The sequence below is a fragment of the Mustela erminea genome, chromosome 8, assembly GCF_009829155.1.
Source record: "Mustela erminea isolate mMusErm1 chromosome 8, mMusErm1.Pri, whole genome shotgun sequence".
In the NCBI taxonomy this organism is placed as follows: domain Eukaryota; kingdom Metazoa; phylum Chordata; class Mammalia; order Carnivora; family Mustelidae; genus Mustela; species Mustela erminea.
The window spans coordinates 15,694,156-15,715,738 of record NC_045621.1 but is presented as its reverse complement, the minus strand read 5'-3'; the positions used below and the strand labels follow the sequence as shown (position 1 = coordinate 15,715,738).

The 21,583-nt window shown below is 42.5% G+C and overlaps 1 long non-coding RNA gene across 1 annotated transcript; it reads right to left on the bottom strand.

Moving 5' to 3' along the window:
* Positions 1 to 9,734: 9,734 nt before the first annotated feature.
* LOC116596980 lies at positions 9,735 to 19,866 on the bottom strand. Its single transcript, XR_004288406.1, has 4 exons — positions 19,504 to 19,866; positions 16,563 to 16,630; positions 14,100 to 14,268; positions 9,735 to 10,356 (listed from the first exon to the last, which is right to left on the bottom strand). It is a non-coding gene; the product is annotated as an uncharacterized LOC116596980 (long non-coding RNA).
* Between the last annotated feature and the right edge of the window lie 1,717 nt (positions 19,867 to 21,583).

The following is a 21,583-nucleotide window of genomic DNA, read 5'->3' as shown; positions in this document are numbered from 1 at the left end:
TCTTTGAATCTAAAAATCATGTGATTCCCATTAAAATCAGCCGGAGCCCTACTTGTGCATCTACAGCTGGGCCATGGTAGTACGGATTCCAGAATTAACTCCTCAGATCACTAATTCAATCTCCCTTCCAAAAACGTTAAAATTGTACAACTGATAAGATCCTGGGTCTCAGGTAGCAAAGAAAAACATGACACTGAATTCACTCAATCTATGAACAGTCTGACTTTCTTCCTAAGAAAAACCAGGCAAGTCCCAGGAAACTCCAGTGTAGCTTTTTGGTATTTGACTGGCCTGAAATCTGTTTTTCGGTCTCAAGATTAGGGGCATCAAGTAAGAAAGGATGAGAAATAACTGAATATGAGAGATTACCATCAACAAACCAATAGCTCCCCCAAGATTGAAAAAAAAAAAAAGTACCACTTAATAATACATGATACAACTCCTACCCTTGGCAAAGCAGTATTTTTAAAACTAAAATTATATCATAATTAGCCTTTCAAAAATGTGAACACTTCAATATAGGAGTCCATTAATAATCTAACTGCTGCTACTGCAAAGCATGTGCCTCCCACACGTATGACTTAATTAAACTCAGAGCCTCTTCTCCCAACCAGCAGACGGTCACGAACAGGTGGCTCCAACTTACCGATAAAAGAAGGCTGCACACGTCCAGATGAAATGATCTCAATGCCTCCTCGTTCCTTCTTCTGGAGATTTCTATGTCAAACACTGATTTGCTTTTCCACCTTATAGGATTTAAAGTTCAAACACTATCTAGGACAATTCTAATGAAAATTAAATGTAGGTTTATAGAATGGTTTGTATCATCCCTCAGACAAAGATCTTAAAAAACCCTTCCACTCTCACAGAGCTAGACGGTTAGGTGAGTGCTCAGAATAATTATACACTGCATAGTGTGACTTCAAGGACAGCGACAGAGGTTCACAAATAAAAACAATTTCTAAGAATCACCTCTCATCTCTAAGGTCAGGAGGCATCATAAGTTCATAAGCCTGGAGAAGCAGGCAGGTGGCCAGAATGAGTGAAGACGGCTGGGGGTCGGGGTGATGCGGAAGCAGGCAATAGCAGAATGAATGACCCGTCTAGACCGACAGCCTCTACCCTCCTCGAGCAGATCCTGGTGTTGTCTTCACGTGGGTCGGGGCGGCCAGATCATCTGATGCTTAAAGAGAAGGGAATTCCAGTTCTTAGGTGAAATCTTTCAATACTTTAAAATTGTGACAGCTAATGAAAATTTTAAAGTCAAACCAAACCATACATAGACCCAGGGCCACCTTTGCTGAACCATCATTGATGCAGGCTTTGATCTGTTTTGTCTCTTAAGAAGGGAGATGTTTAAAAGGATCAGTCACACATGCCTTGGAGTAAATCCGTAACCTGAGAAGAAACTTTGAAGAGGGAAGTTGGTGTCCCACCAGGAAACTGGGAGAGGAATGCGTTAGAAGGTGTTTAGCCTCAAAGGTCAGAGGAGAGTGTCTGTTACGTTAAAAGAGGCAGATCACGGGGATGTCGGGAAGTCGCAGCAGCGTGGAAAAGAAAGTGGAGGTCCATCTGTGTGCTCTCTTTGCGTGGGTCTGGCACTGTAATGTCACAGGGGATACCGATGAGTTTGAGACTGAGCGTGACCTTAGGTGCCCGCATGCTTTCTTTTACTGGCTCATGTTGACACCCTACAGCAAACAAGTGTCTGAAACTCTGGGGATTCCTCTCAGCCTGGACAGAGTTTCTAAGAGCTAACCCTCTCTGCCCTCCAAGAAGAGGCTTCAGGCACCAATGCATGGATGGGTGTTGGACCCTTCATTCTCCAGCTTTCTCACCTTCTGGAAGGATCACCCCACACCATCAACAGTGCGCCCTGCAGGATTACGTCCCTTCCGAGTGTCCTCACTGGTACCTCGCCATAAAGCCTCCTTGACTGTCTCCCTTCTCAGTCCTCTCCCTTCCTGGTACTTCTAGGATCATCTCTTATGCCACTTCAACAGCAATCTGTGCCTCAGGTTCTGCTTGAACAGGAAGTCAAGCTAAAACTTTACACGACCGTGGGACGCCTGGGTGGCTCAGTTGGTAGAGCCACTGCCTTCGGCTCGGGTCATGATCCCAGCATCCTGGGATCGAATCCCGCATCGGGCTCCTTGCTCGGTGGGGAGCCTGCTTCTCTCTCTGCCTCTGCCTGCCACTCTGCCTGCTTGTGTGTACTCTCTCTCTCTCTCTGACAAATAAATAAATAAATAAATAAATAAATAAATAAATAAATCTATCTTAAAAAAAAAAAAAAAAAAGACTCTACACGACCATGAGAACATCTCTCGCAGGTCTTGCTTGTCTTCGCCAACCCCAGGTCTTGAAAGAGATTTTTATAGGACTCGAGCCGGTAAAACTGTGTTCTCTGATTTACAAAACTGGGATCATTTTCTACAAACTTCCCCTCCAAGCTCAGGATACTGTGATGAGCAAATAAATTAATGTTCATAAACAGGCTCTGTGTGTGTGTGTCGGAAAATGTATACACATGCTGTTTTTATAACACTTCTTGTTGTGAGGATCCAGCAATGGTGTGTCTCCAGGAGCAAAGATGCGAGGGATGGTGGGGGAGACAGGAGCAGGCTCAGGCGCTTTGCAGAACTGCCTGGTAAGTCTCAGAACAACCATGTCTGGCTGCCTGTGGCAGCTTTATTAGATGCCTTCAAATTTATGACACCGCAGCAAGGTCGATCAGTCCATCGAGGTGGCGCTGTGGAGGCAAAGCACTATTTACAACACATTTAATGTATTTGGAAACTGAATTATTGTTCCCGGGACTGAAGGGGAAGAGGAGAGTGGCCGGCAGAAGGCATAAAACCACAGCTTTGCACGGAATTTCATCGGTGTGAACAACAGGGCCTGATTCAAACAATGAAGTAGTTAGCGTCTGTGAGACTATTTAGAGTAGAAAATGAATAGGTCTTTTATACCTGATTTAATGGCCTTTTAAAGAGAAAAAGTATACTCACAGCGCAATCCATGGAGAGAGTGATATTTACAGGTTGAATGATAATTAACTGCCAGGAGGTGGAGACAAATTTTTCTCAGCACTTTTGACGGTTGAAGTAGCCTTGAGCTGCGGTTGGAGAGATAATGTGTGTGTGTGTGTGTGTGTGTGTGTGTGTGTGTGTGTAAAGCTGGGTGCTTTCCCCACCGCAGCCACAGGCCTGCCCTTCTTCTCTCTTACAGCATCTGCACTGCTTTCCCAGATTCCCTTTAGTAGGCCAGGGTTTCCGGTGATTCTCTCCTATTTTTCATGAACATCGAGGCATTTTCCTCTCAAGAGGAGCCCCCCTGCCCCGCCCCACAACTCCATCAACACTTGGGTTTTTCACTGGCGCCACAACTTGCCTTTTGCTCTGATGGATTTCAGCAAACCGTTTTATGCGAAGGAGAGTCTTATGGAAATATTTAACTATTTAAATATCCCTTCAAGAGACAGCTCTATTCAGGATTTCTCCACTTTGGAACAGTTGAAATTTGGGATTAGATAATTCTACCCTGTGCACTGTAAGATGTTTGGGACCACACTCTCTACCCATTCGATGCCAGTAGCAATCCCCACCCCCCAGGGATTCACAACCAAAAGCATTTCCAGACATAACCAAATGTCCCCTCTACCCGTGTGTGTGTGTGCGTGCATGTACGTGCATGTATGTACACAAACCACACTCCTGGTCAAGAACCACTCACGGCACTGGAGGGGCCACAAAGTGTGGATAAGGTGCCCTCACTTCAGGCTCAGTGGCGTGTAGAGAGCACATGGTGGAGAGACAGGGCTTTCCTGTGACTTCTAACCCTACCGAGTCCTTGTGCGGTTTCTGAGCAGCTAATGCCTCATCTGTCATGTAGACCTGTCTATTAGAGACCCCATCACATATTAAGCCCCCTAACAACGCGTAGGGTCAGTGTGGCAATCACCCCCATTCTACAGCAGAGGGAACTGAGGTAATTTGCCCAAAGTCGCACAGCTGCTAAGTGGGCAGAGTTGGGGTATGAACGCAGGCCCTGTAGCTTTTGACTCTCCCTCTCTTGCTGTGCACTACAGTTTCTTTAAAATGGAGTGTGCAGGAGTACTTTGGGAGAGTCAGGGCAGGACATCCTTTGTAATAACCTTCCCTCACGTGCCCAGACCTCTCCGCCTCTGGCTAAGTCATCTGAGGCGTCTCGGCAGGGAGCCCCTCCCCTCCGCGGTGACATTTCCCATTTGCATTCTCCACTTTCCATCTCTGCAGATTTAAATGCTCCGCATCCTTTGAGGCCCAGCTCAAAGGCCACCGCCACCAAGGAGCCCTCCTTCTTAATTCCCATCAATTTCTGTCACAAGTGCTTTACCCTCCTCGGAAACCTCCGTATTTTACGCCGGTTGCGTGGACTTCCTCCCACTCCACAGCAGTGACGTGTGGATGACTTGCCAACACCCCTCCCCCACCCCGCTCCCCAAAGCAAACTTCTCGTGTTCATCAGGGACCCTCACGGTGACAGTCCCTCACAAGGGCCAACATGGAACCTGGCTGTTGTAGACCCTGAAAACAAAAGATTTCTAAATGAATGGATGGAGTGAGCAGATCACTGGACTGAATAACACTGATTTCTACCTACAATGTTGACCTCGCTTGTACAGGTAAAGCAACTGTAGGAGGGAGAAGCCACCCAGAGAAGATGCTGCGGACTCCCCCCCCATCCAGAGGAGCCTAGGAATGCAGGTAAGCACCCATGTAGGACAGAAGGTAGCTGAGCACAGCTGCTTGCGTAAACGGTGCCCTGACCCTGCTGGGTGCGCAGGTGGTGACTCGAGGGTCCCGGAAGTTGTAACCCACCAAGTGCCTCTCTCTCCTCAACCAGGATCCATTTGCTCACTTCTGTCGCTGTTGTTGTGTTGTTCAGGCCATTGCCATTGAGCGTCACCTTGTAGTGACTGATGATTTGTCACAGATGCTGAAAAATACCCCATTGATCAGATTTTACCAACTGTTCAGGCAAGAGATCATGAAAGGAGAGAAGGGCTGACAAGGGCCTGATTACTTTGCTTACAAAAGCTTTTTGTAGCTGTCATTATCTGGGCTTTGCTCCTGTGCTCGGCGGTGTCAATTTTGTAGAGAGATTGAGCAGGGCTGCCAGAGGCATTCTTCTTTGTCAAATGTTGCACTTATTATTGAGTTTGTACCCAGGGAAACATTGATCTCCTGTGGCAGCGGTGCTCCCATGCTTGCCTTTCTGATGCCAGATTTGGTCCTAGTGAAGTTAAAGGAGGTCTTGTTAGAGCAGAAAGGATAGTGTTGAGTGAATGAGAGTAATTAACTCGAAGATGTGCGATCATGGTGTCAGCCTAGTAAATTGCCACGAGGATTGAGAGTCAGAGGTCTTTCGGGGCTGGAGATGCTCAGAAGCTCGCTTGAGATCACTCCGCATTTCTCAGACACACCTTGATTCCAGACTGGGTTTTTAAATGAGGCAATCCCGGAAGGATTCTTTGTTAATGAGAAGCAATAGGTGCATTTGATTTATTGGGGATACACAGGTTTGTTTTTTGGAAATCACGGTAGCCCTACTTCCTGATCCATAATATATGATCACCATAACACACACAATATAATTGGAGAGATTGTGGTTCAAATAGCATCCTCTCATGGACTGTCCCTTCCCTTTTCTCATCTACTTTTACCGTAACTATGGGACCAGTGCATCCCTAAAAGAAGCAAAGTCACTACCAATTGCTTTATCCACTGCTAAGGGCGACCTGAGACCACAGGTCATGATGCAAGGGGGAGAAAGAATGTAATTTCTGCTTCTGATGTAAGAGGCAGAAATAGCCCAACTTTGATGAATGATCCGTGTTTGAGCATGCAATTAGAAAAACCCTTCCCTCACTTTTAAGATGAGCAAGTAAGATAAAGATATGACAGAAAGAAAATGAATATCTAACCCTTAGGTACTGTGATCTAAAGAACTCTGTTTGATTCTTCTCCCCCTCCCCCGCCCACCCCCCATTTAGGCATAGCAGTATTAGGAAAAAAATAACTCAGAAACTTCACAAGTTTTTTTTTTTCTAAAAAGGTTTATTTGTTGTAAGAAACCAACTCGCCTTCTATCTCTTACTTTTCACACCATATGAATTCAGAACACAGCTCCTGTTTAAAAATAATATTTCTTCAGAATAGAAAAAAATAAACTTGCCCGCACATGGAACATTTCCAAAGAGAGAACATGAACAAACAGGTTTTTAATTTCAGGTGGAAAGCAGACCTTTTGGCCCAAATTTAATTGTAGATAAGAAACTGTCATATCTGGGGCTTAACCGGCTTCCACCAAATGATGGCTTATTTCAAATACACGAATTAAAAACAAGTTGTTTATTCTTAGAGGAAATGGATAATTAACCACAGCTACATTTAGAGATCTTGGTCTTCCAGAAACCAAGGCACTAAGGAAGTTTTAGTCCTCCTCTTCAACCTCAGGATCACGCTGTCTTCCAAACAAGTAGAATTAAACTGCTTTCCGTGTTAAAATTGACAACCGGAAGAGCTGCGCCTCACGGGGCTGAGAAGTGCGTGTGTGAACAGCTTTCCACCTTCATGAGGGTTTCATCCTTATGAACTGTGTCTTTCCCCATATGACTTTCAAATCCAAAGAGCAAGAGTCTGACTTCTTCTGTTTTATACTCTGCTGGGTTTTGAAAATTGGAAGCACATTGTTCAATTAAGAACCAATTAATGTGACATTCCAGCATGAAAGAAGTGTTAGGCAAGGGGAGCCCACTGCAAACTAATCAGTTGAAACTTCCTTGACTCACAATCTGCCGTTTCTGGAAGGCATGGGAGTGCTTTGCCTCTCTACCACTTCTAGCTCTTGAAACTTGACCGACTTCAGCAACTATGTAAGGTCAAGTTGAGTCAGGATCACATGGCGACCTTCCCAGAGTAGCCCGATTTCTGCAAAACGGTGCATACCACGGGTCTGCTCTTTCACTCACGTTGGTACAAAGTCACCGCTTCGCAGCCGATACTCCCTTCGGCCGCATAACTCAAAAGGTAACTAGCCCCCAGAAACTCAAAGGGCACGCGTTCCAACCCAATTCTCTCAAGCAGAGTCTGTGCCATGAACTTCAGTTTCCTCATCTCTTCGATGGCAACCACAGGATCTATTAAGTGGACTGACACTGCGGCGCCAGTCACTACCAGAGAAGAAAAGGGCACCGGTTTTTTGAGTAAATGCCAACCTCAGCAATTAGTCCATCCACTTTCATTCTTCTTACAGTTTCAATTAGCTGGAGAACCCTCCCTGGTTTCCACGCAGGCTGTTGAGCAACATTTCTGCGAGGCTAACAGCTGTCTTATTGAACCCCAGAGAGAGCTCTGTTTCAGCTACTCCTGCTTTCCTAGTTCTTAAAGCACTCCAGGAGCCAGTGGGCGAAAGGCACTCTTTTACATGGCAAGATGATATTTGTTAGTAGTAAATAAGCCACAGTAAAAAGGCAAGCAGCGATCACACTCTTGTTAACAAATCACTCAACACTCTAGTTGTCTTCACCATACCAGGAACTGGTTGACTATCAAAGAACTTGGACTGGCAGACATAGGGGCTTTTTTTTTTTTTTTTTTTTTTTTTTTGGACTGACTGAAGATCTCACAAAAGAAAAAAATCCCAAAGACCAAAGTTCACCGTCTCTCAGCATCATCTCCGATTTCAAAATGAATGTGCCAGGAGATATGCTGTACAGTTGTTTGGCAGATTCACGTGTTTTTAAATGCGTTTAAGGTGGTTTTCCAAATAATATTTTAAGGGAGATAGCTTCACTCACTTCTAGGCCGACTCAGAGAGCTATAGTCCATTCCCTTTTTCCTTCATTCCCTCTACCCCGTCTCCATTCTCTTTCCAGCCATTCTCTCCTCCTTCCATTGTGCTCCTTTTCATGTTAAGTGACCTCCAATATTGCCTTTAGCAAAGCTTCCCCAGAATTCCCTTTAACATCTCTGTTGCTTATTGTCCACTAATGCCTCCACCCATTATCCACCTCCTCCCCCCAGAGCCACAGAATAGACCCCTGATGTGACCCCCCCCCCACCTTGCTGGCTGGTGTTAGGTTGGGTTTGGCCAATGGGACGCAAGAAGAGAGAGGTAGCAGTATTTCTTCTCTCCTCTCTTCTTACGTAATGTCATTGTTTTGGCAGTGGCTTCATCCCTCTCCCAGCACCTGTTGCCAGCCCCTCATCTAAGATCCCAGCTCTTCTGGGGCTCTGCTGAAGGCATTTCTTCTCCTTCCCTTCTGCCAAAAGGCAATAACGAATTTCTGCCATTTCTAGTCTCTGGCTGCCTCCCCCGTGCTGGTTTCCTCACTTCTGTTCACAACTCTGCTGTCAGTTCTTTCAGTAAAATAATTCCAGCTGGATTTTGAGTTCTTCTAAGACCCTGGTCTTATATACAGTTATATACACAGGGAAAGAGAAAGACACAAAACCGTTCTAGTGCATATGGGGTGACTTGCCTGATTTGGATTGACCTACTGCCTGAGTTCCCTCGAACTCTGAATATATTAGCCCTAATTTCTGTTCTTATTGGCCAGATCATGCAACTGCTGTGATATGGAAGAATTAATCATGAAGGAATACTACTGTATTTGGAGATCGTGTTGATAAAAACGTGGTAATGGAGTAACCATTTAAAATGGTGAGAAAGTCATGTTCAAAGATTTTAATAATGGTGAAAGTGGAAATTAACCAAAATAAAATTTCTACTCATTTGTTTTATCATAATGAATGTCTTTTATATTTATTTATTACAACCTCATGGTGGTATCAGCTCTCTTGGGGATAAAGCCTAATTTTAGTATAGTCCCAAATGAGTCCTATTAATTTAAAAGGCAGGAAAGTATTTAGTGAGGGGACTCAACTTTAGGAAGCATAAATTTGCTCTCATTATGTTATAAAGGAGATAAGATATTTTTAAAACAGTAACCAAATATTTATAGCTTATATTCTGCCTTTCTCATTACAGTATTTGTCATGAAGATGAATTAATGTTGTGCCATTTTCTGTTCTCATTACAATCTTGGTCCTGAGATGAAATATTGGATGTTTAATATTTTTTTATGAATTATAGCAGAAAACTGTACAATGTTGACCTTTTTAATATTCTGGTTTCTGACTGGCTGGCATTTCCACTCCTCCTTTTCTTGTAACAATTCCTACTAATATGGAAGAAAGGCTTAAGAGAGGTAGCCAATGAGAGAGCAGAATATTAAAAAGGTCAACAGACTACAGTCTTTTCTATAAATTCAAAAAAATTTATTAAGACATTAAAATTCAAATACTATAACTCATACTTATGAACACAATATGTAATTCATATTCGTGAAAAACAACCCCATTTTAAAACATTCTCATTACTGTGATAAAAGTACAACATAACTATTTCAGACTAAGAATAATCTAAGTATTTTATATTATAACAGACTAAGAATATTTGTGAAAAATCACAAAGTTACTGAAAATGGACATAAGGATCACTTTCTTTATGGTAAAAAAATGAATTATTTCTTCAGCAATAGAACTAATAGCAACAGATCACTGTACACATGGAAATTTAGAGTAGTTGTAATGTTATTCACTGTTTAAAGAATTCCTAATTTAGATTTTGGCAAATAAAAACCAACAAAACATTTTAGATTTATATTCACTATTTAATGTCGCACATTGTACTTGTTCAACAAACATTGGCTGAATGAATGTGTATGTAGGGAAAGTAAACTGAACTATACAATGAAAATAGAGTTGGCATTATTTTTGGAGGGTTATATGATCACTGCAAACAGCAACACACAAAAACAAGAGGAGGGATTATAAGCTACTACTAAGCTTTAAAGTTCACTGGTGTATTACTCTTGAAGTACCTGACCTAAAGTGAAATTTAAGCATGTTCTCATGACTGAATGAGTGAGAAAAAGAAAAAAAAAGGGAGGGGGGAGTGTATTATTACTCACAGTCTATGGACTGTGGTAATGTCCATCTGTCCTTTTTAGTCTGCTCAGCATTTTTGCCCTTTGTAAATTGCCCAGCCCCAACTACTTCCCCTCCCTCATTCTTTCTTGCGGTGAGGGCCACATGATCATGGTTGACAAGCAAGGTCGTTTCTTCTTGGACACAGTGTTGGGATGATATGGGCATTCAATGCCGTCAAGGTTGATCCACAGCCCTCCGAGGGGTGGATAGGAATGTTGAGTGAGGCTGCTCTCTTCTTCCTAGCTCACCAGCTAGAAGGACAAAACATCCTTGGAATTTCCTGTGGACATCCTTGCTTCCAACTAAAGAAAATCAGCTGGAGAATGAAGCCAACAGAAGAGAGGACGAAGTGAAGAGATAAAGAGAAGAAGAGAACGGCATGGTGACAAGATTTCAAAGCCTGGACAGGGCCTTATTTAAACTAGTGCCACCTCAGGAATATCTCAGTTCTTAATTAATTCCCTTTTTGCTTCTGCTAATTGAAGCTGAGTATCTGTCGCTTACAATAGGAAGACTCTTAACTACGGAGTTATTGCAAAGATTTCTAAGATCCATACGGACCCCAAGCATTAAATGGATACTGAATAATACATAAAACTATTTTTTAATGACTGTGGACGCTTTGGTTAATCAAGCATAAATGTATACAAACCCAGAACAACTTTTTGTCATTATTTAATCAGTATATACTAAACCTATTAGTATATGTGGACTCTGTAAAAATATTCTACATTCAGGGGCGCCTGGGTGGCTCAGTAGGTTGAGCTTCTGCCTTCAGCTCAGGTCATGATCTCAGGGTCCTGGGATCAAGTCCCACATCGGGCTCTCTGCTCAGCGGGGAGCCTGCTTCCCCTTCTCTCTCTGCTCTCTGCCTATTTGTGATCTCTCTTTCTTTCAAAAAAAAAATTAAAAAATTTAAAAAAATTAAAAAACCAAATCAGTAAAATACTGATCCTAAGGGACATTGCAGGAGAGAGGGAGATGATTATGACTAAGTCTTTTCTTCCACTGGTAAAACAATTTAAAGTTTATTCTGAGAAGCCCTCATTCCTGAGCCTGCAAGGCATGGTTCATGTTGTTTCTTCTGCACAGCATGTCCTTTACTTTCCTCTAGCGGACACCTTTCTGCCTCCTTTGTCTTCTTTCTACTTCATGGCCTTCTCCAACATTATGCATTTCCTGAACAATATAATTGGCTCTGACCTTTGCTCCCCTGCCCTCTGTCTCTGGAAGCTGAACTAACTTTAGGGACTGTATCAAGCAAGCTTTCTGGCTCCCTGGCTGCCAGCTGGGTTTCAGTCAGCGGGAGCCTCTGTGGGAGGTAAGTGGTAAAGGAAAGACAGAATCAGGTTGTTTCCTCTCCTGGTTCCCTCCTTGTGGGGTCACTGCATGTTGGTGGTATCCTTTGACCAAGAGCTACATACGATATCTTCTCTGAGTTCTGGTAGTACCCCTGGCTCTTGTCCCTTTTAGGCTGAGGGGTGTTAATGGGTCCCCACAGGTGGTAGCTCCACTCCGTTGGTTTTCTTTCACCCTTCCACACTTTTGTAAAGGATCCCATCATTAACCTCTCTAATGGACAGGCTCCGTTTTTGAATCCTGTCCTGTTCATGTCTTCTGTCCATTTTTGGACATGATTATCTGTTTTGTGTGTGTTGAGTTTGAGGAGTTCATTATAGATCCTGGATATCAACCTTTTGTCTGTACTGTCATTTGCAAATATCTTCTCCCATTCCATGGGTTGCCTCTTTGCTTTGTTGACTGTTTCCTTTGCTGTGCAGAAGCTTTTGATCTTGATGAAGTCCCAAAAGTTCATTTTTGCTTTTGTTTCCTTTGCCTTTGGAGACATATCTTGAAAGAAGTTGCTGTGGCTGATATCAAAGAGGTTACTGCCTATTTTCTCTTCTATGATTCTGATGGATTCCTGTCTCACGTTGAGGTTTTTTATCCATTTCAAGTTTATCTTTGTGTACGGTGTAAGAGAATGGTTGAGTTTCATTCTTCTACGTATAGCTGTCCAGTTTTCCCAGCACCATTTATTGAAGAGACTGTCTCTTTTCCACTGTATATTTTTTCCTGTTTTGTCGAAGATTATTTGCCCATAGAGTTGAGGGTCCATATCTGGGCTCTCTACTCTGTTCCACTGGTCTATGTGTCTGTTTTTATGCCAGTACCATGCTGTCTCGGTGATCACAGCTTTGTAGTAAAGCTTGAAATCAGGTAACGTGATGCCCCCAGTTTTGTTTTTCTTTTTCAACATTTTCTTAGCAATTCGGGGTCTCTTTTAATTCCATACAAACTTTAGGATTATTTGCTCCAGCTCTTTGAAAAATACCGGTGGAATTTTGATCGGAATGGCATTAAAAGTATAGATTGCTCTAGACAATATAGACATTTTAACAATGTTTATTCTACCGATCCGAGAGCATGGATCTTTATATGGTCTTCCATCTTTTTGTGTCTTCCATCTTTTTGTGAGAGAATGGTCTTCTATCTTTTTGTGTCTTCTTCAATTTCATTCATGAGTGTTCTGTATTTCTTTGAGTACAGATCCTTTACTTCTTTGGTTAGGCTTGTCCTCCTGGCTCTTCATTCATGCTCAAGGGAAGTGATCACTGGATCACTGCAGCTTTCGTTCTGCTTTCGTCCTTGCACCCACTGAGTCACTGCACCGGACATCCTTCACTGCTCACATTTGTTCCCAAGTTCATCTCCTCTGTGATCTGGAAGCTTCTGGAGAGGACACTGTGCCTCTTCCCCAATCCGAGGGCCTCCAGCAGGTGCTCACGGGCTGGATGAACAGCTGAGAATCCTGCGCTCGCTCGACCTAAACCATTATAACAGAACTTCACATTAGAGTAGTTGGAATGTTACAGGATTTTGCTGATTGTGGTGACCTCTCATCAAGGTTGATTATTCAAGTTCGCCAGGTTTAGAAAGTCAATTCCTTTTTTTTTTTTTTTTAAGATTTATATATTTATTTATTTGACAGAGAGAGATCACAAGTAGGCAGAGAGGTACACAAAGAGAGAGAGAGAGGAGGAAGTAGGCTCCCTGCTGAGCAGAGAGCCCCGATATGGGACTGGATCTCAGGACCCTGAGATCATGACCTGAGCTGAAGGCAGAGGCTTAACCCACTGAGCCACCCAGGTGCCTAAGAAAGTCAATTCTTTACCTCGCTTAGATTCTGGTTAATTTGGTCAAGTTTGTGACCTCGAGAAATATGACCTTTTTTTTGTTAAAGATTTTTTTATTTGTCAGAGAGAAAGAGAGAGCACAAGCAGGGGGAGCAGCAGGCAGAGGGAGAAGCAGGCTCCCTACCGAGCAAGGAGCCCAATGAGGGACTTGATCCTAGGACCCTGCGATCATGACCTAAGCTGAAGGCAGATGCTTAACAGACTGTGCCACCCAGGCATCCCGAAAGATATGACTTTTTATCCTAAAACAATTCTGTGTTCGTGGTTGGTGATAAAAACTCTAATTGCCAAATGGATAGCAGTTGGTTTCCTCTGAGTTTTATTATGAAAATATTCAAACATGAAATCTTTGGAAAAAAAAAAAAAAAACAGAACATCTTTATACTCACCACCTAGCTTTATTATGAACTTTTTCTGTATTATTATGTTTAATCCTCTATGTCTGTATGTGTATATGCATACACACATACACATCTGTAATTCTTTTGCTGAATTACTTGAAAGTGACTTGCAAACATCATGATCACTTCACCCCATGTACTTCTGCAACCATCTTCTAAAACTATGCCTCATCTCCTTCTAACCCCACTTTCGGTATCATACATGAGAACAGCAGGGTTATACCCTGATAGCATCTACTGTGCATCTGTGTGGTGTGTTTGCAAGCCATACTCAGGAGCAGGGGAAACTTTGGCTCCCAGAGCTGCTCTGGTTTAATGTCAATTTTATCTGGCTTGCAGCATTTTTCTAAATGTCGATACCTGTCAGCTTCAGCCACAACCACTGAGATCAACAAATTTAACTGTGCACATATCTGAGAGTTGAGCAGTAAAGAGAGTTCTTTCTGGAAGCTTATACTCACAGATGAGGTCAGGATGCCAGAGACAGCAGGAGGTAGGTTCTCAGCAAGAAGAAGTTTTAGATCTCTCTCCTTTTATTTCTTTTTTCCTTTCTTTCTTCTTCTTTTTTTTTTAAATCTAATTCTAAGCCATGATATCTTTCTCTGGGCTAGAATTTACTTCTATCTTTTTCTTAAAAGAAAGGGGAAAGAAACATCTAGTTGTAAAAGATGACCCTCCTGTGGAACTTGTAAAATAATCCAAGCAATTCTCGGACCCCTGCTGGGAGGCTGACTCTTGCTCATTGACACCTACATGAAATATGGGCTTTATTTGTTGTATCAGTCAAAGACTTTTAGGTCCCTTAGTCTTAATTTACAAAAAAAAAAAAAACCAAAACAAAAACAAATAAATGTTAAAAAAAAAAAAAAGTGAAACCCCTGAACTAGCAACATTCAGTTGTTTTGATTGATTCTTTTCCCTTTATCTTGTTGATCAGTTGAGCAGTTATTTAAAAGGAGATGATGAAGAAGAAGAAGACAAAAGAAAAGAAAAAAAGTTCTTCACTCTTTGGCTGAAATAACAACATGGCAAACAGAATTAAGTTTGAGGTAGGAGGGCTGTTTGGTGAATGTTGAATATGCACAGAGGGAAGTGGGTGATCTTGAAGGACCTCCATTGTGTTGGGGACAAAAGCTGAGCACACTAGGGTAGTGGTCAGGACTTCCGGAGGTCATTACCTCTTCCCTGCTCTCTTTACTGGCAAGAGGGTGGTTGCAGGAGGGAAAAGCCAGAGTCTTTTCTGCTTCCTCTTTCTGCTGCCTGTGGGGCCTCCAGCTCCCGGAGGACCATTCCTCCAGGATACCAGCAGCACCATTTCCCTTGAAGCACTTCTGTTAACAGCACCTCCTGATTTCTGCTACCAATAATCTCCAATAATAACCTCACCACCCCCAGCTTGTCTTCCCTACTGTGCAGCGATTCCTTATATTACACACCCCCCAGGAAAGATACAGAGCCACTTCCATTTTTCTTGGAGGGACTCCAACCAATAGAGTTGACTCTTGATGAACAAGGTTTGAACTGCATGAGTCCCTATATATGTTCATGTTTTCGATAAATATAGTACTATAAATGTATTTTCCCTTCCTTATGATGTTCTTTTCCCCTTATGATGTTCTTAATAACATTTTCTTTTCTCTAGTTTCCTTTATTATAAGGATAAGTAAATAATACATATACAAAATATGTGTTAATCTACTGTTTATATTATTGATAAGGCTTCCTGTCAACAGCGAGCTGTGAGTAGTTAAGTTTTTGAGGCAGTGGAAGTTGTACACAGACTTTTGACTGCATGGGGTTGGCACCTCTAACACCCACATTGTTCGAGGGTCACCTGTCTATCTTCCCAGTATAGCCACTTAATAGCTTAATATAAGAATGGTCAGGACAAACTCAAAGTAAATATGAATTTTCTTCCCAAGTTATTAAGTGCCCCTTATGTGTAAGGCACTGGGCTAGTGCCACAACCAAATTCCTATTTTAAGGAGCTCACAATTTAGGGGAGGGAATAGATAAACATGATTTTAATAAATGATAATAAATGCTATCAGGACACAGAAAGTATTCAAAGTGCCTTCCCAGTCTTGTTCTATTCTGTTTTAGAGAGAGTGTGCATGTGTGCACCTATGTGGGCAAGGGGGGTGGGGCAGAGGGAGAGGGAGAGGGAGAATCTTAAGCAGGTTCCATGTCCAGCGCAGAGCCAAGTGAGGCTCAGTGGTTCTAACGACCCTGAGATCATGACCTGAGCCGAAATCCAGGGTTGGACACTTAACCCCAATTGAGTCACCCAGGCGCCCCCCACCCAGTTTGGTTTATTGTTTACTGGCTCACTTTGGTGGGCAGCCCAGGGAAGTGGGCAGTGACTAAGAGCCAGGAGAACGAGGCTGTAGGTTGTCTCTGTCCCAACTTGTGGTGTGACACTGGGCAAGTCGTCCAACCTCTGCAAGCCTCCATTTCCTTATTTATAAAAGGTAACATCTGAGGTTTTTTTCAGACTGCAAAGATATTACTATGGCCTTTCCAATCTCTCATTCAACAATTGAGAGCCCACTGGCACTTGTTTTAAGTTCTTTCCACAGAGCATGACTGAGTCATGGCTCACCCCTACTGAACCTGGGATCCCTGATTCTACAGTCTACTGCACGACACAGCACAACATGTGTGTGTGTGCGCGAGTACACACACACACACACACACACAAACAGTCACTGCTCTAAGTCCTAGACACTCCAGGGACCTGTTGAGAGAATGCATGTTTAGCAATGAATACAGCCCAAGAGAGCAGATATCATCCTCTGAGGGTCTGCTCAGATGTTGGAGACAAATGAGGGAGTGAGCCCCCCAGTTTTGGGGCTCTGAGCACCCCAGTGGGATGCATCTAACTCAGACAAGGACTGGTCCCTCTGGCTGAGATCTTCACCAACCCCTCCACGATGCCTTTCATAGCTGTTGAGTGATGGCTCCATTTCAACTGGAACAAAGCAGCTTCTTTCTAAGGGGAGCCATAAAAGTAACTGATCATTTAAATACATTTTTAAAACGTGCATTTTAAAACATGTATTCTCATGATTTTTTTTTTGTTACTGTATTATCTGAAAAAAAAAAATCTCTTAACCAAGTAAACTTATTACACTTGAATATTTAATTCCTGTCTTTGCAAAATTTAAATAATGTCTTTCAAATAATTTGTTTATGGACGCTAGACTATTGGAAGGACTTCACAAAACATCTCTTGCAGAATCATGAGGACTCCTTTTGACGATGGCAAGCAGATCATTGGACAGAATTTCCAGCCCTGTCCCAGTGCAATACTATTACAGGTGCTGGAGGTATAGTGGTGAACAGGACAGATAAGGATTCACAGCAATGTAAACGAAGGAAAGCAAATCTAGACTGGACAAAAATTCTGTGATTTGATGTATTTTCAGATGGGCTTTAAAAGAAAGCAAATTTGGCATATTATTCTCAGGAGAGTTATGATTTTAAATGTATTACTTAAAAAAGGCTTGCAAATATACAGAAAAAAAAAATCTTGCTTTGCCTCTATTGAGTGCTCAACAAAATCAGGCTTAAATTCTAGCAGCAAATTGAATTTTAGAAATGATGGGTTTCAGCTCTGTGAATTGTAACAAGTCCAACCCATTTGCTGGGTCTTCTGTTATAAAAGAGAATTATATGTCCTTTCTCTGGCACAGCAGAGTCTCTTGCTTTTGGTGCAGAAAATGGGTTTCATTTTACAGGAAGCTTTTGCTGTTCCTTTTCCCCAATTCTCCTTAGGCTTATGCTCGGAATGAAGAGCCTCCCCCGTCCTTGCTTAACCTCTTTCCCAGGGCCCTAGGATCTGTGTCCTTTACTTCCTGGCAGTAACCAGCTGCTGGGGTTCCTGGAGGCCTTTTAGGAAGGCAGGAAACACAGAGAAGCCTTGGAGACTGAGGGCAGCTTTTCCAGCACTACTTGTGCTTCACCCCAGCTGGGCCTCAGCCAAAGGCACTGGGGCACACATGGGATGGAACCTGGTCCTTGACACCCCCAAATCCGCCTGCTTCTCCGCTGCCTCCACTACCCTGACTGCTGAAGCCGCTTCAAACTAGGTGAGGGTTTAGGAAGGACTAACTAAAATGCAGAACTTCTGCAGAATCTGCGACTAGACATTTGTGACATTTCAGGTATAAAAAGACCACAATCACATGCTTTTGTACTGTCTTAATTTAACCTAGGGTTCTCAGGCAAGGGAGATTTTCAAAACATCTTTGTTTTTTAACTGCTTTTCTGTATGCTTAGCCATGGTCTCAAATGAAATAACAAAGCATGAATGTATCTGTTAAAAATTAGTTTGGCTGAATATAACAAATTCCTCCAGTGATAATGGCTTATGCATAATAGAAGTTTAATTTTTGCTCAACTTAAAAGAGATGGGTTTGAAGTCAGGCTTTTGTAGCTCATCTTTCTACCTAGAAGGACTAGTCCTACCTACTAGGACTAGCCAAGTTTTCAAGGTTTTGGTTTATAGAACCACTTTATGCTCTTAAAAATTATTAAGGCCCCCAAAGACTTTTCTTTATGGGGGTTAGCATATTAGAAATGAAAACAAAATTAGTTTGCACACTTATTTAATCCATTTTAAAGTGACAGTAAACCCATTGCATCTAAGCATTAATAACACAGATTTATGAAAAATAATATTTTCTAAAACATAAAAAAAGTTTTAGTGAGAAGAGTACCACTGTTTTACACATTTAAAAATCCCTGTCTGGCTCACCTGAAGCATATATCTGCTACTGTATGCAGTCTATTGCAATGTATTGTTTCAATTGAAGTCTCAGAAAGAAATCCTAGGCTTTATACCGACATATGACTGGAAAAGGCGACTGATATCTGTGAATCTCTTAAACAAGGGTTTTGGGGGGGCTATGTGTCCTCATTCTACACTTGGAAAACTACTATCTTAAACCTCAAACTCTAAAATAGCTGCTGGAGTTCCAGCCATTATATCCACATTCAAGACACCATGATAGAGAAAAGGTTGAAGGAAGGATTGGTGGTACTCTCCCTTTAAGAAGAGCCCCTGGAAGGCTCGCAGCATTCCTGCCCATATCTCTTTAGCCAAAACCTTCACATAGCAACATTAAGTTCAAGAGAAATGTTTTAGTAGGGCAGCAGTGTGTGCTTAGCTAAAATTTCTAAAAGAGAAGGGGAGAAAGGCTATAAGAAGCAATTAGTAGTCTCTGCCACAGGAAGCATGAGTTAAAAGCATTCCAATGACCCAAACACTTCATCTGCTGTTTCCATGGCTGCAGATCATCAAAATACCACAGATCCCTCAGGAGTCTCCTGTGAAGAAATTATTGTTTACTTTGTTAACTGATTGGTTTATGGTGTTCAAGTTCATTTTAAAGCATCTGCAGAGGAGCAGGGTGTGAGAGGGGAGTCTCCCACTAAGAAAAAGGAGCAAGCTTTGGGTTCTCTCAGAAGTCCTGAGAAGAATCATGTGACATGGTAATGAAAACCCCAACTGAGAAGAGACCATTGTGATGAGATTTTATGATAGTGGGTACCTAGTCTCCTGTTTTGGAAGACTTTGCAAAACGCTCAAAGAACTGTTGTCAAGGACCGAGTTTGTTGGGAAAAAAATTCAAGTGTTTTGTCTCTAGCGAAGAATGACAACATAGGAGCATCTGACTGAATAAGGAAGAAATAAGAAACTAAAATACTTTGAACGCTTAGTTTGTGCCTGTCAGGATTCTAAGCAGTTTATGTGTATTATTGACTCATGGAGTCCCCCTAGCAACTCTAGGAGGAAGATGCCATTATTATCCTCATTGTTCTGATGAGGAAACTGAGGCACAGAGAAGTTAAACCACTTACCTAAGACCACCCCGCCCTATTCCAAGTTCTGCAACCACGAAGCAGGACTACACGTATTCTGAGAAGGAGCTTGGAGCTGAGGCTCACACTTAAGGAAGTTCATTAGATGAGGTATAGATTCATCACAATACAACTTAGTGCCAAGCTACCTGTAACAGGGTGCTGTCATTGACTTACAAATATGTTTCAATACTCCCTGTGTTTAAAAGGAAGTTGTAGCCATTACTAACATATGTCCTTTAAATCGGTTAGGCTGGTATTGCTAAAGAAGGATTATTAGTTCATCAAGATAAGCCCAATGTATTCTCAACCCTTTCTTTCAAAAATTCAAACTGAATACTGCATACTCCCAGCCTGGGAGCCCTTCCATCATTAACCTAATGGCAGGCATCGAAAGCTCCAGCTTCCGCTCCTAACAGAAAGTGGCTCCTAATAGGAAGTGGTCCCTAACAGGAAATCATCAGTCGGGTGGGGCGTGTGTTAGTAACCCAAACCTTTTCAGCAGAGGGTGCAAATTGGTAGCCTGTGGGTGAAATTTTTCTTATCATATGCTTTATTTGGTTCATAGTGTGTAATATAAAAGTGTAATTTAGATTTCTTTTTTTTTCTTTTTTTGCCCAAATTCAAAACTAAGAATTCACATAAGAATCTGGATGAGAACCTCTGCTTCTTTTAGACAGGCTGTGTTCTTTCCTGTTCAGTCTAGCCCCCATCACTCCTGGCTACCTACATTTAACCTCTCCATGTTCCCTGTCTGTCCCCCACAGGCTTTTGAGTTTGTAACCTTGTTTTTACAGATATTAAGCTCCAAATCACGTTAAGTCCCATATTCTATTGTAGCAGAACCTCTTCTGAAATTACTCTATCTGCAATTTTCAATTGAACTGATTATTTAGTCACAGCTTATCTACACGGCAGGTTCCGCAATCAATGGAGATGTAGAAGTTGTTCTAAATTGCCTGCCGGTAGGTAAAGGATGAACTGAAAATGACAGGACAGGAAAGATCACAAAATACTGGGTTAAATGTCAGGAGTTCAGTAATGCAGAGCCTGGCACATAGTAGGTGCTTAGACATTTACTGATGAAGGTTTGATGATACATGGGCAGAACTTTACTGAAACGGCTGGAATTTCTATTCTGTCTGGATGATCCCTGTCACCGCTGTGAAGGTCACTGATGCTGTTCACCATATATTTCCAGTGCTCTCACTTCAGGCACATGATAGGATCGTACTTCCTGCCCACTTGAGATTGGGTGGAGCCATGTGACTATTTCTGTTGAAGGAGTTGTGAGTGGAGGTGATGTGGGTCACTTCTGGTGGGATCACATAGTTGCCAGAAAAAGACTTTCCAGAGCAATCTTTCCTCTGACACGGGGGCTGGTGTTTGAGGTGGTGGCAGCTCCATTAGCCTGGGAATCTGAGCAACTACAATGGACAAAGTTTCTCCCAAGCTGTGAACAGGAAATAGACCTTTGTCATTATAACCCGGGAAGACATTTGGGGTAGCCTTCTACTGAGGCATAACATACTTGGTCTTGACTGAAACAGTCAATGAATGTTTATTAGCAAGTTCTAAGTTAAAAGTTTTAAAAGTCTGAATTCAGTCACTTGGGCATGATCAGTTCTGAAGTATTGAAAATGCTTCTTTAGACCCTGTGTTTCCGTGACTCACTGACTCTAGGTCCCTTTTCTGAAGCCTCTTGTCACCCAAGAGTGCTTGTCCGGCCTTCTCAGCCTCTTCCTTTGTACCTGAGCTTGTCAGTAACAGAACTTTTCCTTTTGTGTAGGGGAAGATAACCACCAAGCATCAAGAGACAGGGGAACCTCTGATAAACAAATGTGCAGAGCCTTCCCAGGGCTACATTTTGCAGAAAACTCACACTCAGAGCCCACAGAGAAGAACAGCCATTGTATCACAGCTCCAAGGGCCTTGGCACAATCCTTACTATCAGGACATGTGTGTCTGGTGGCAGCAGAGCTGGGAAAGGCCCAGGTCCCACTGCTCTTTAGAAAGACCTGAACCTGACCAATCCAGTCTGAAGTATCAATCCACTTCTTACAGGGTTCTTTCTGTGCAT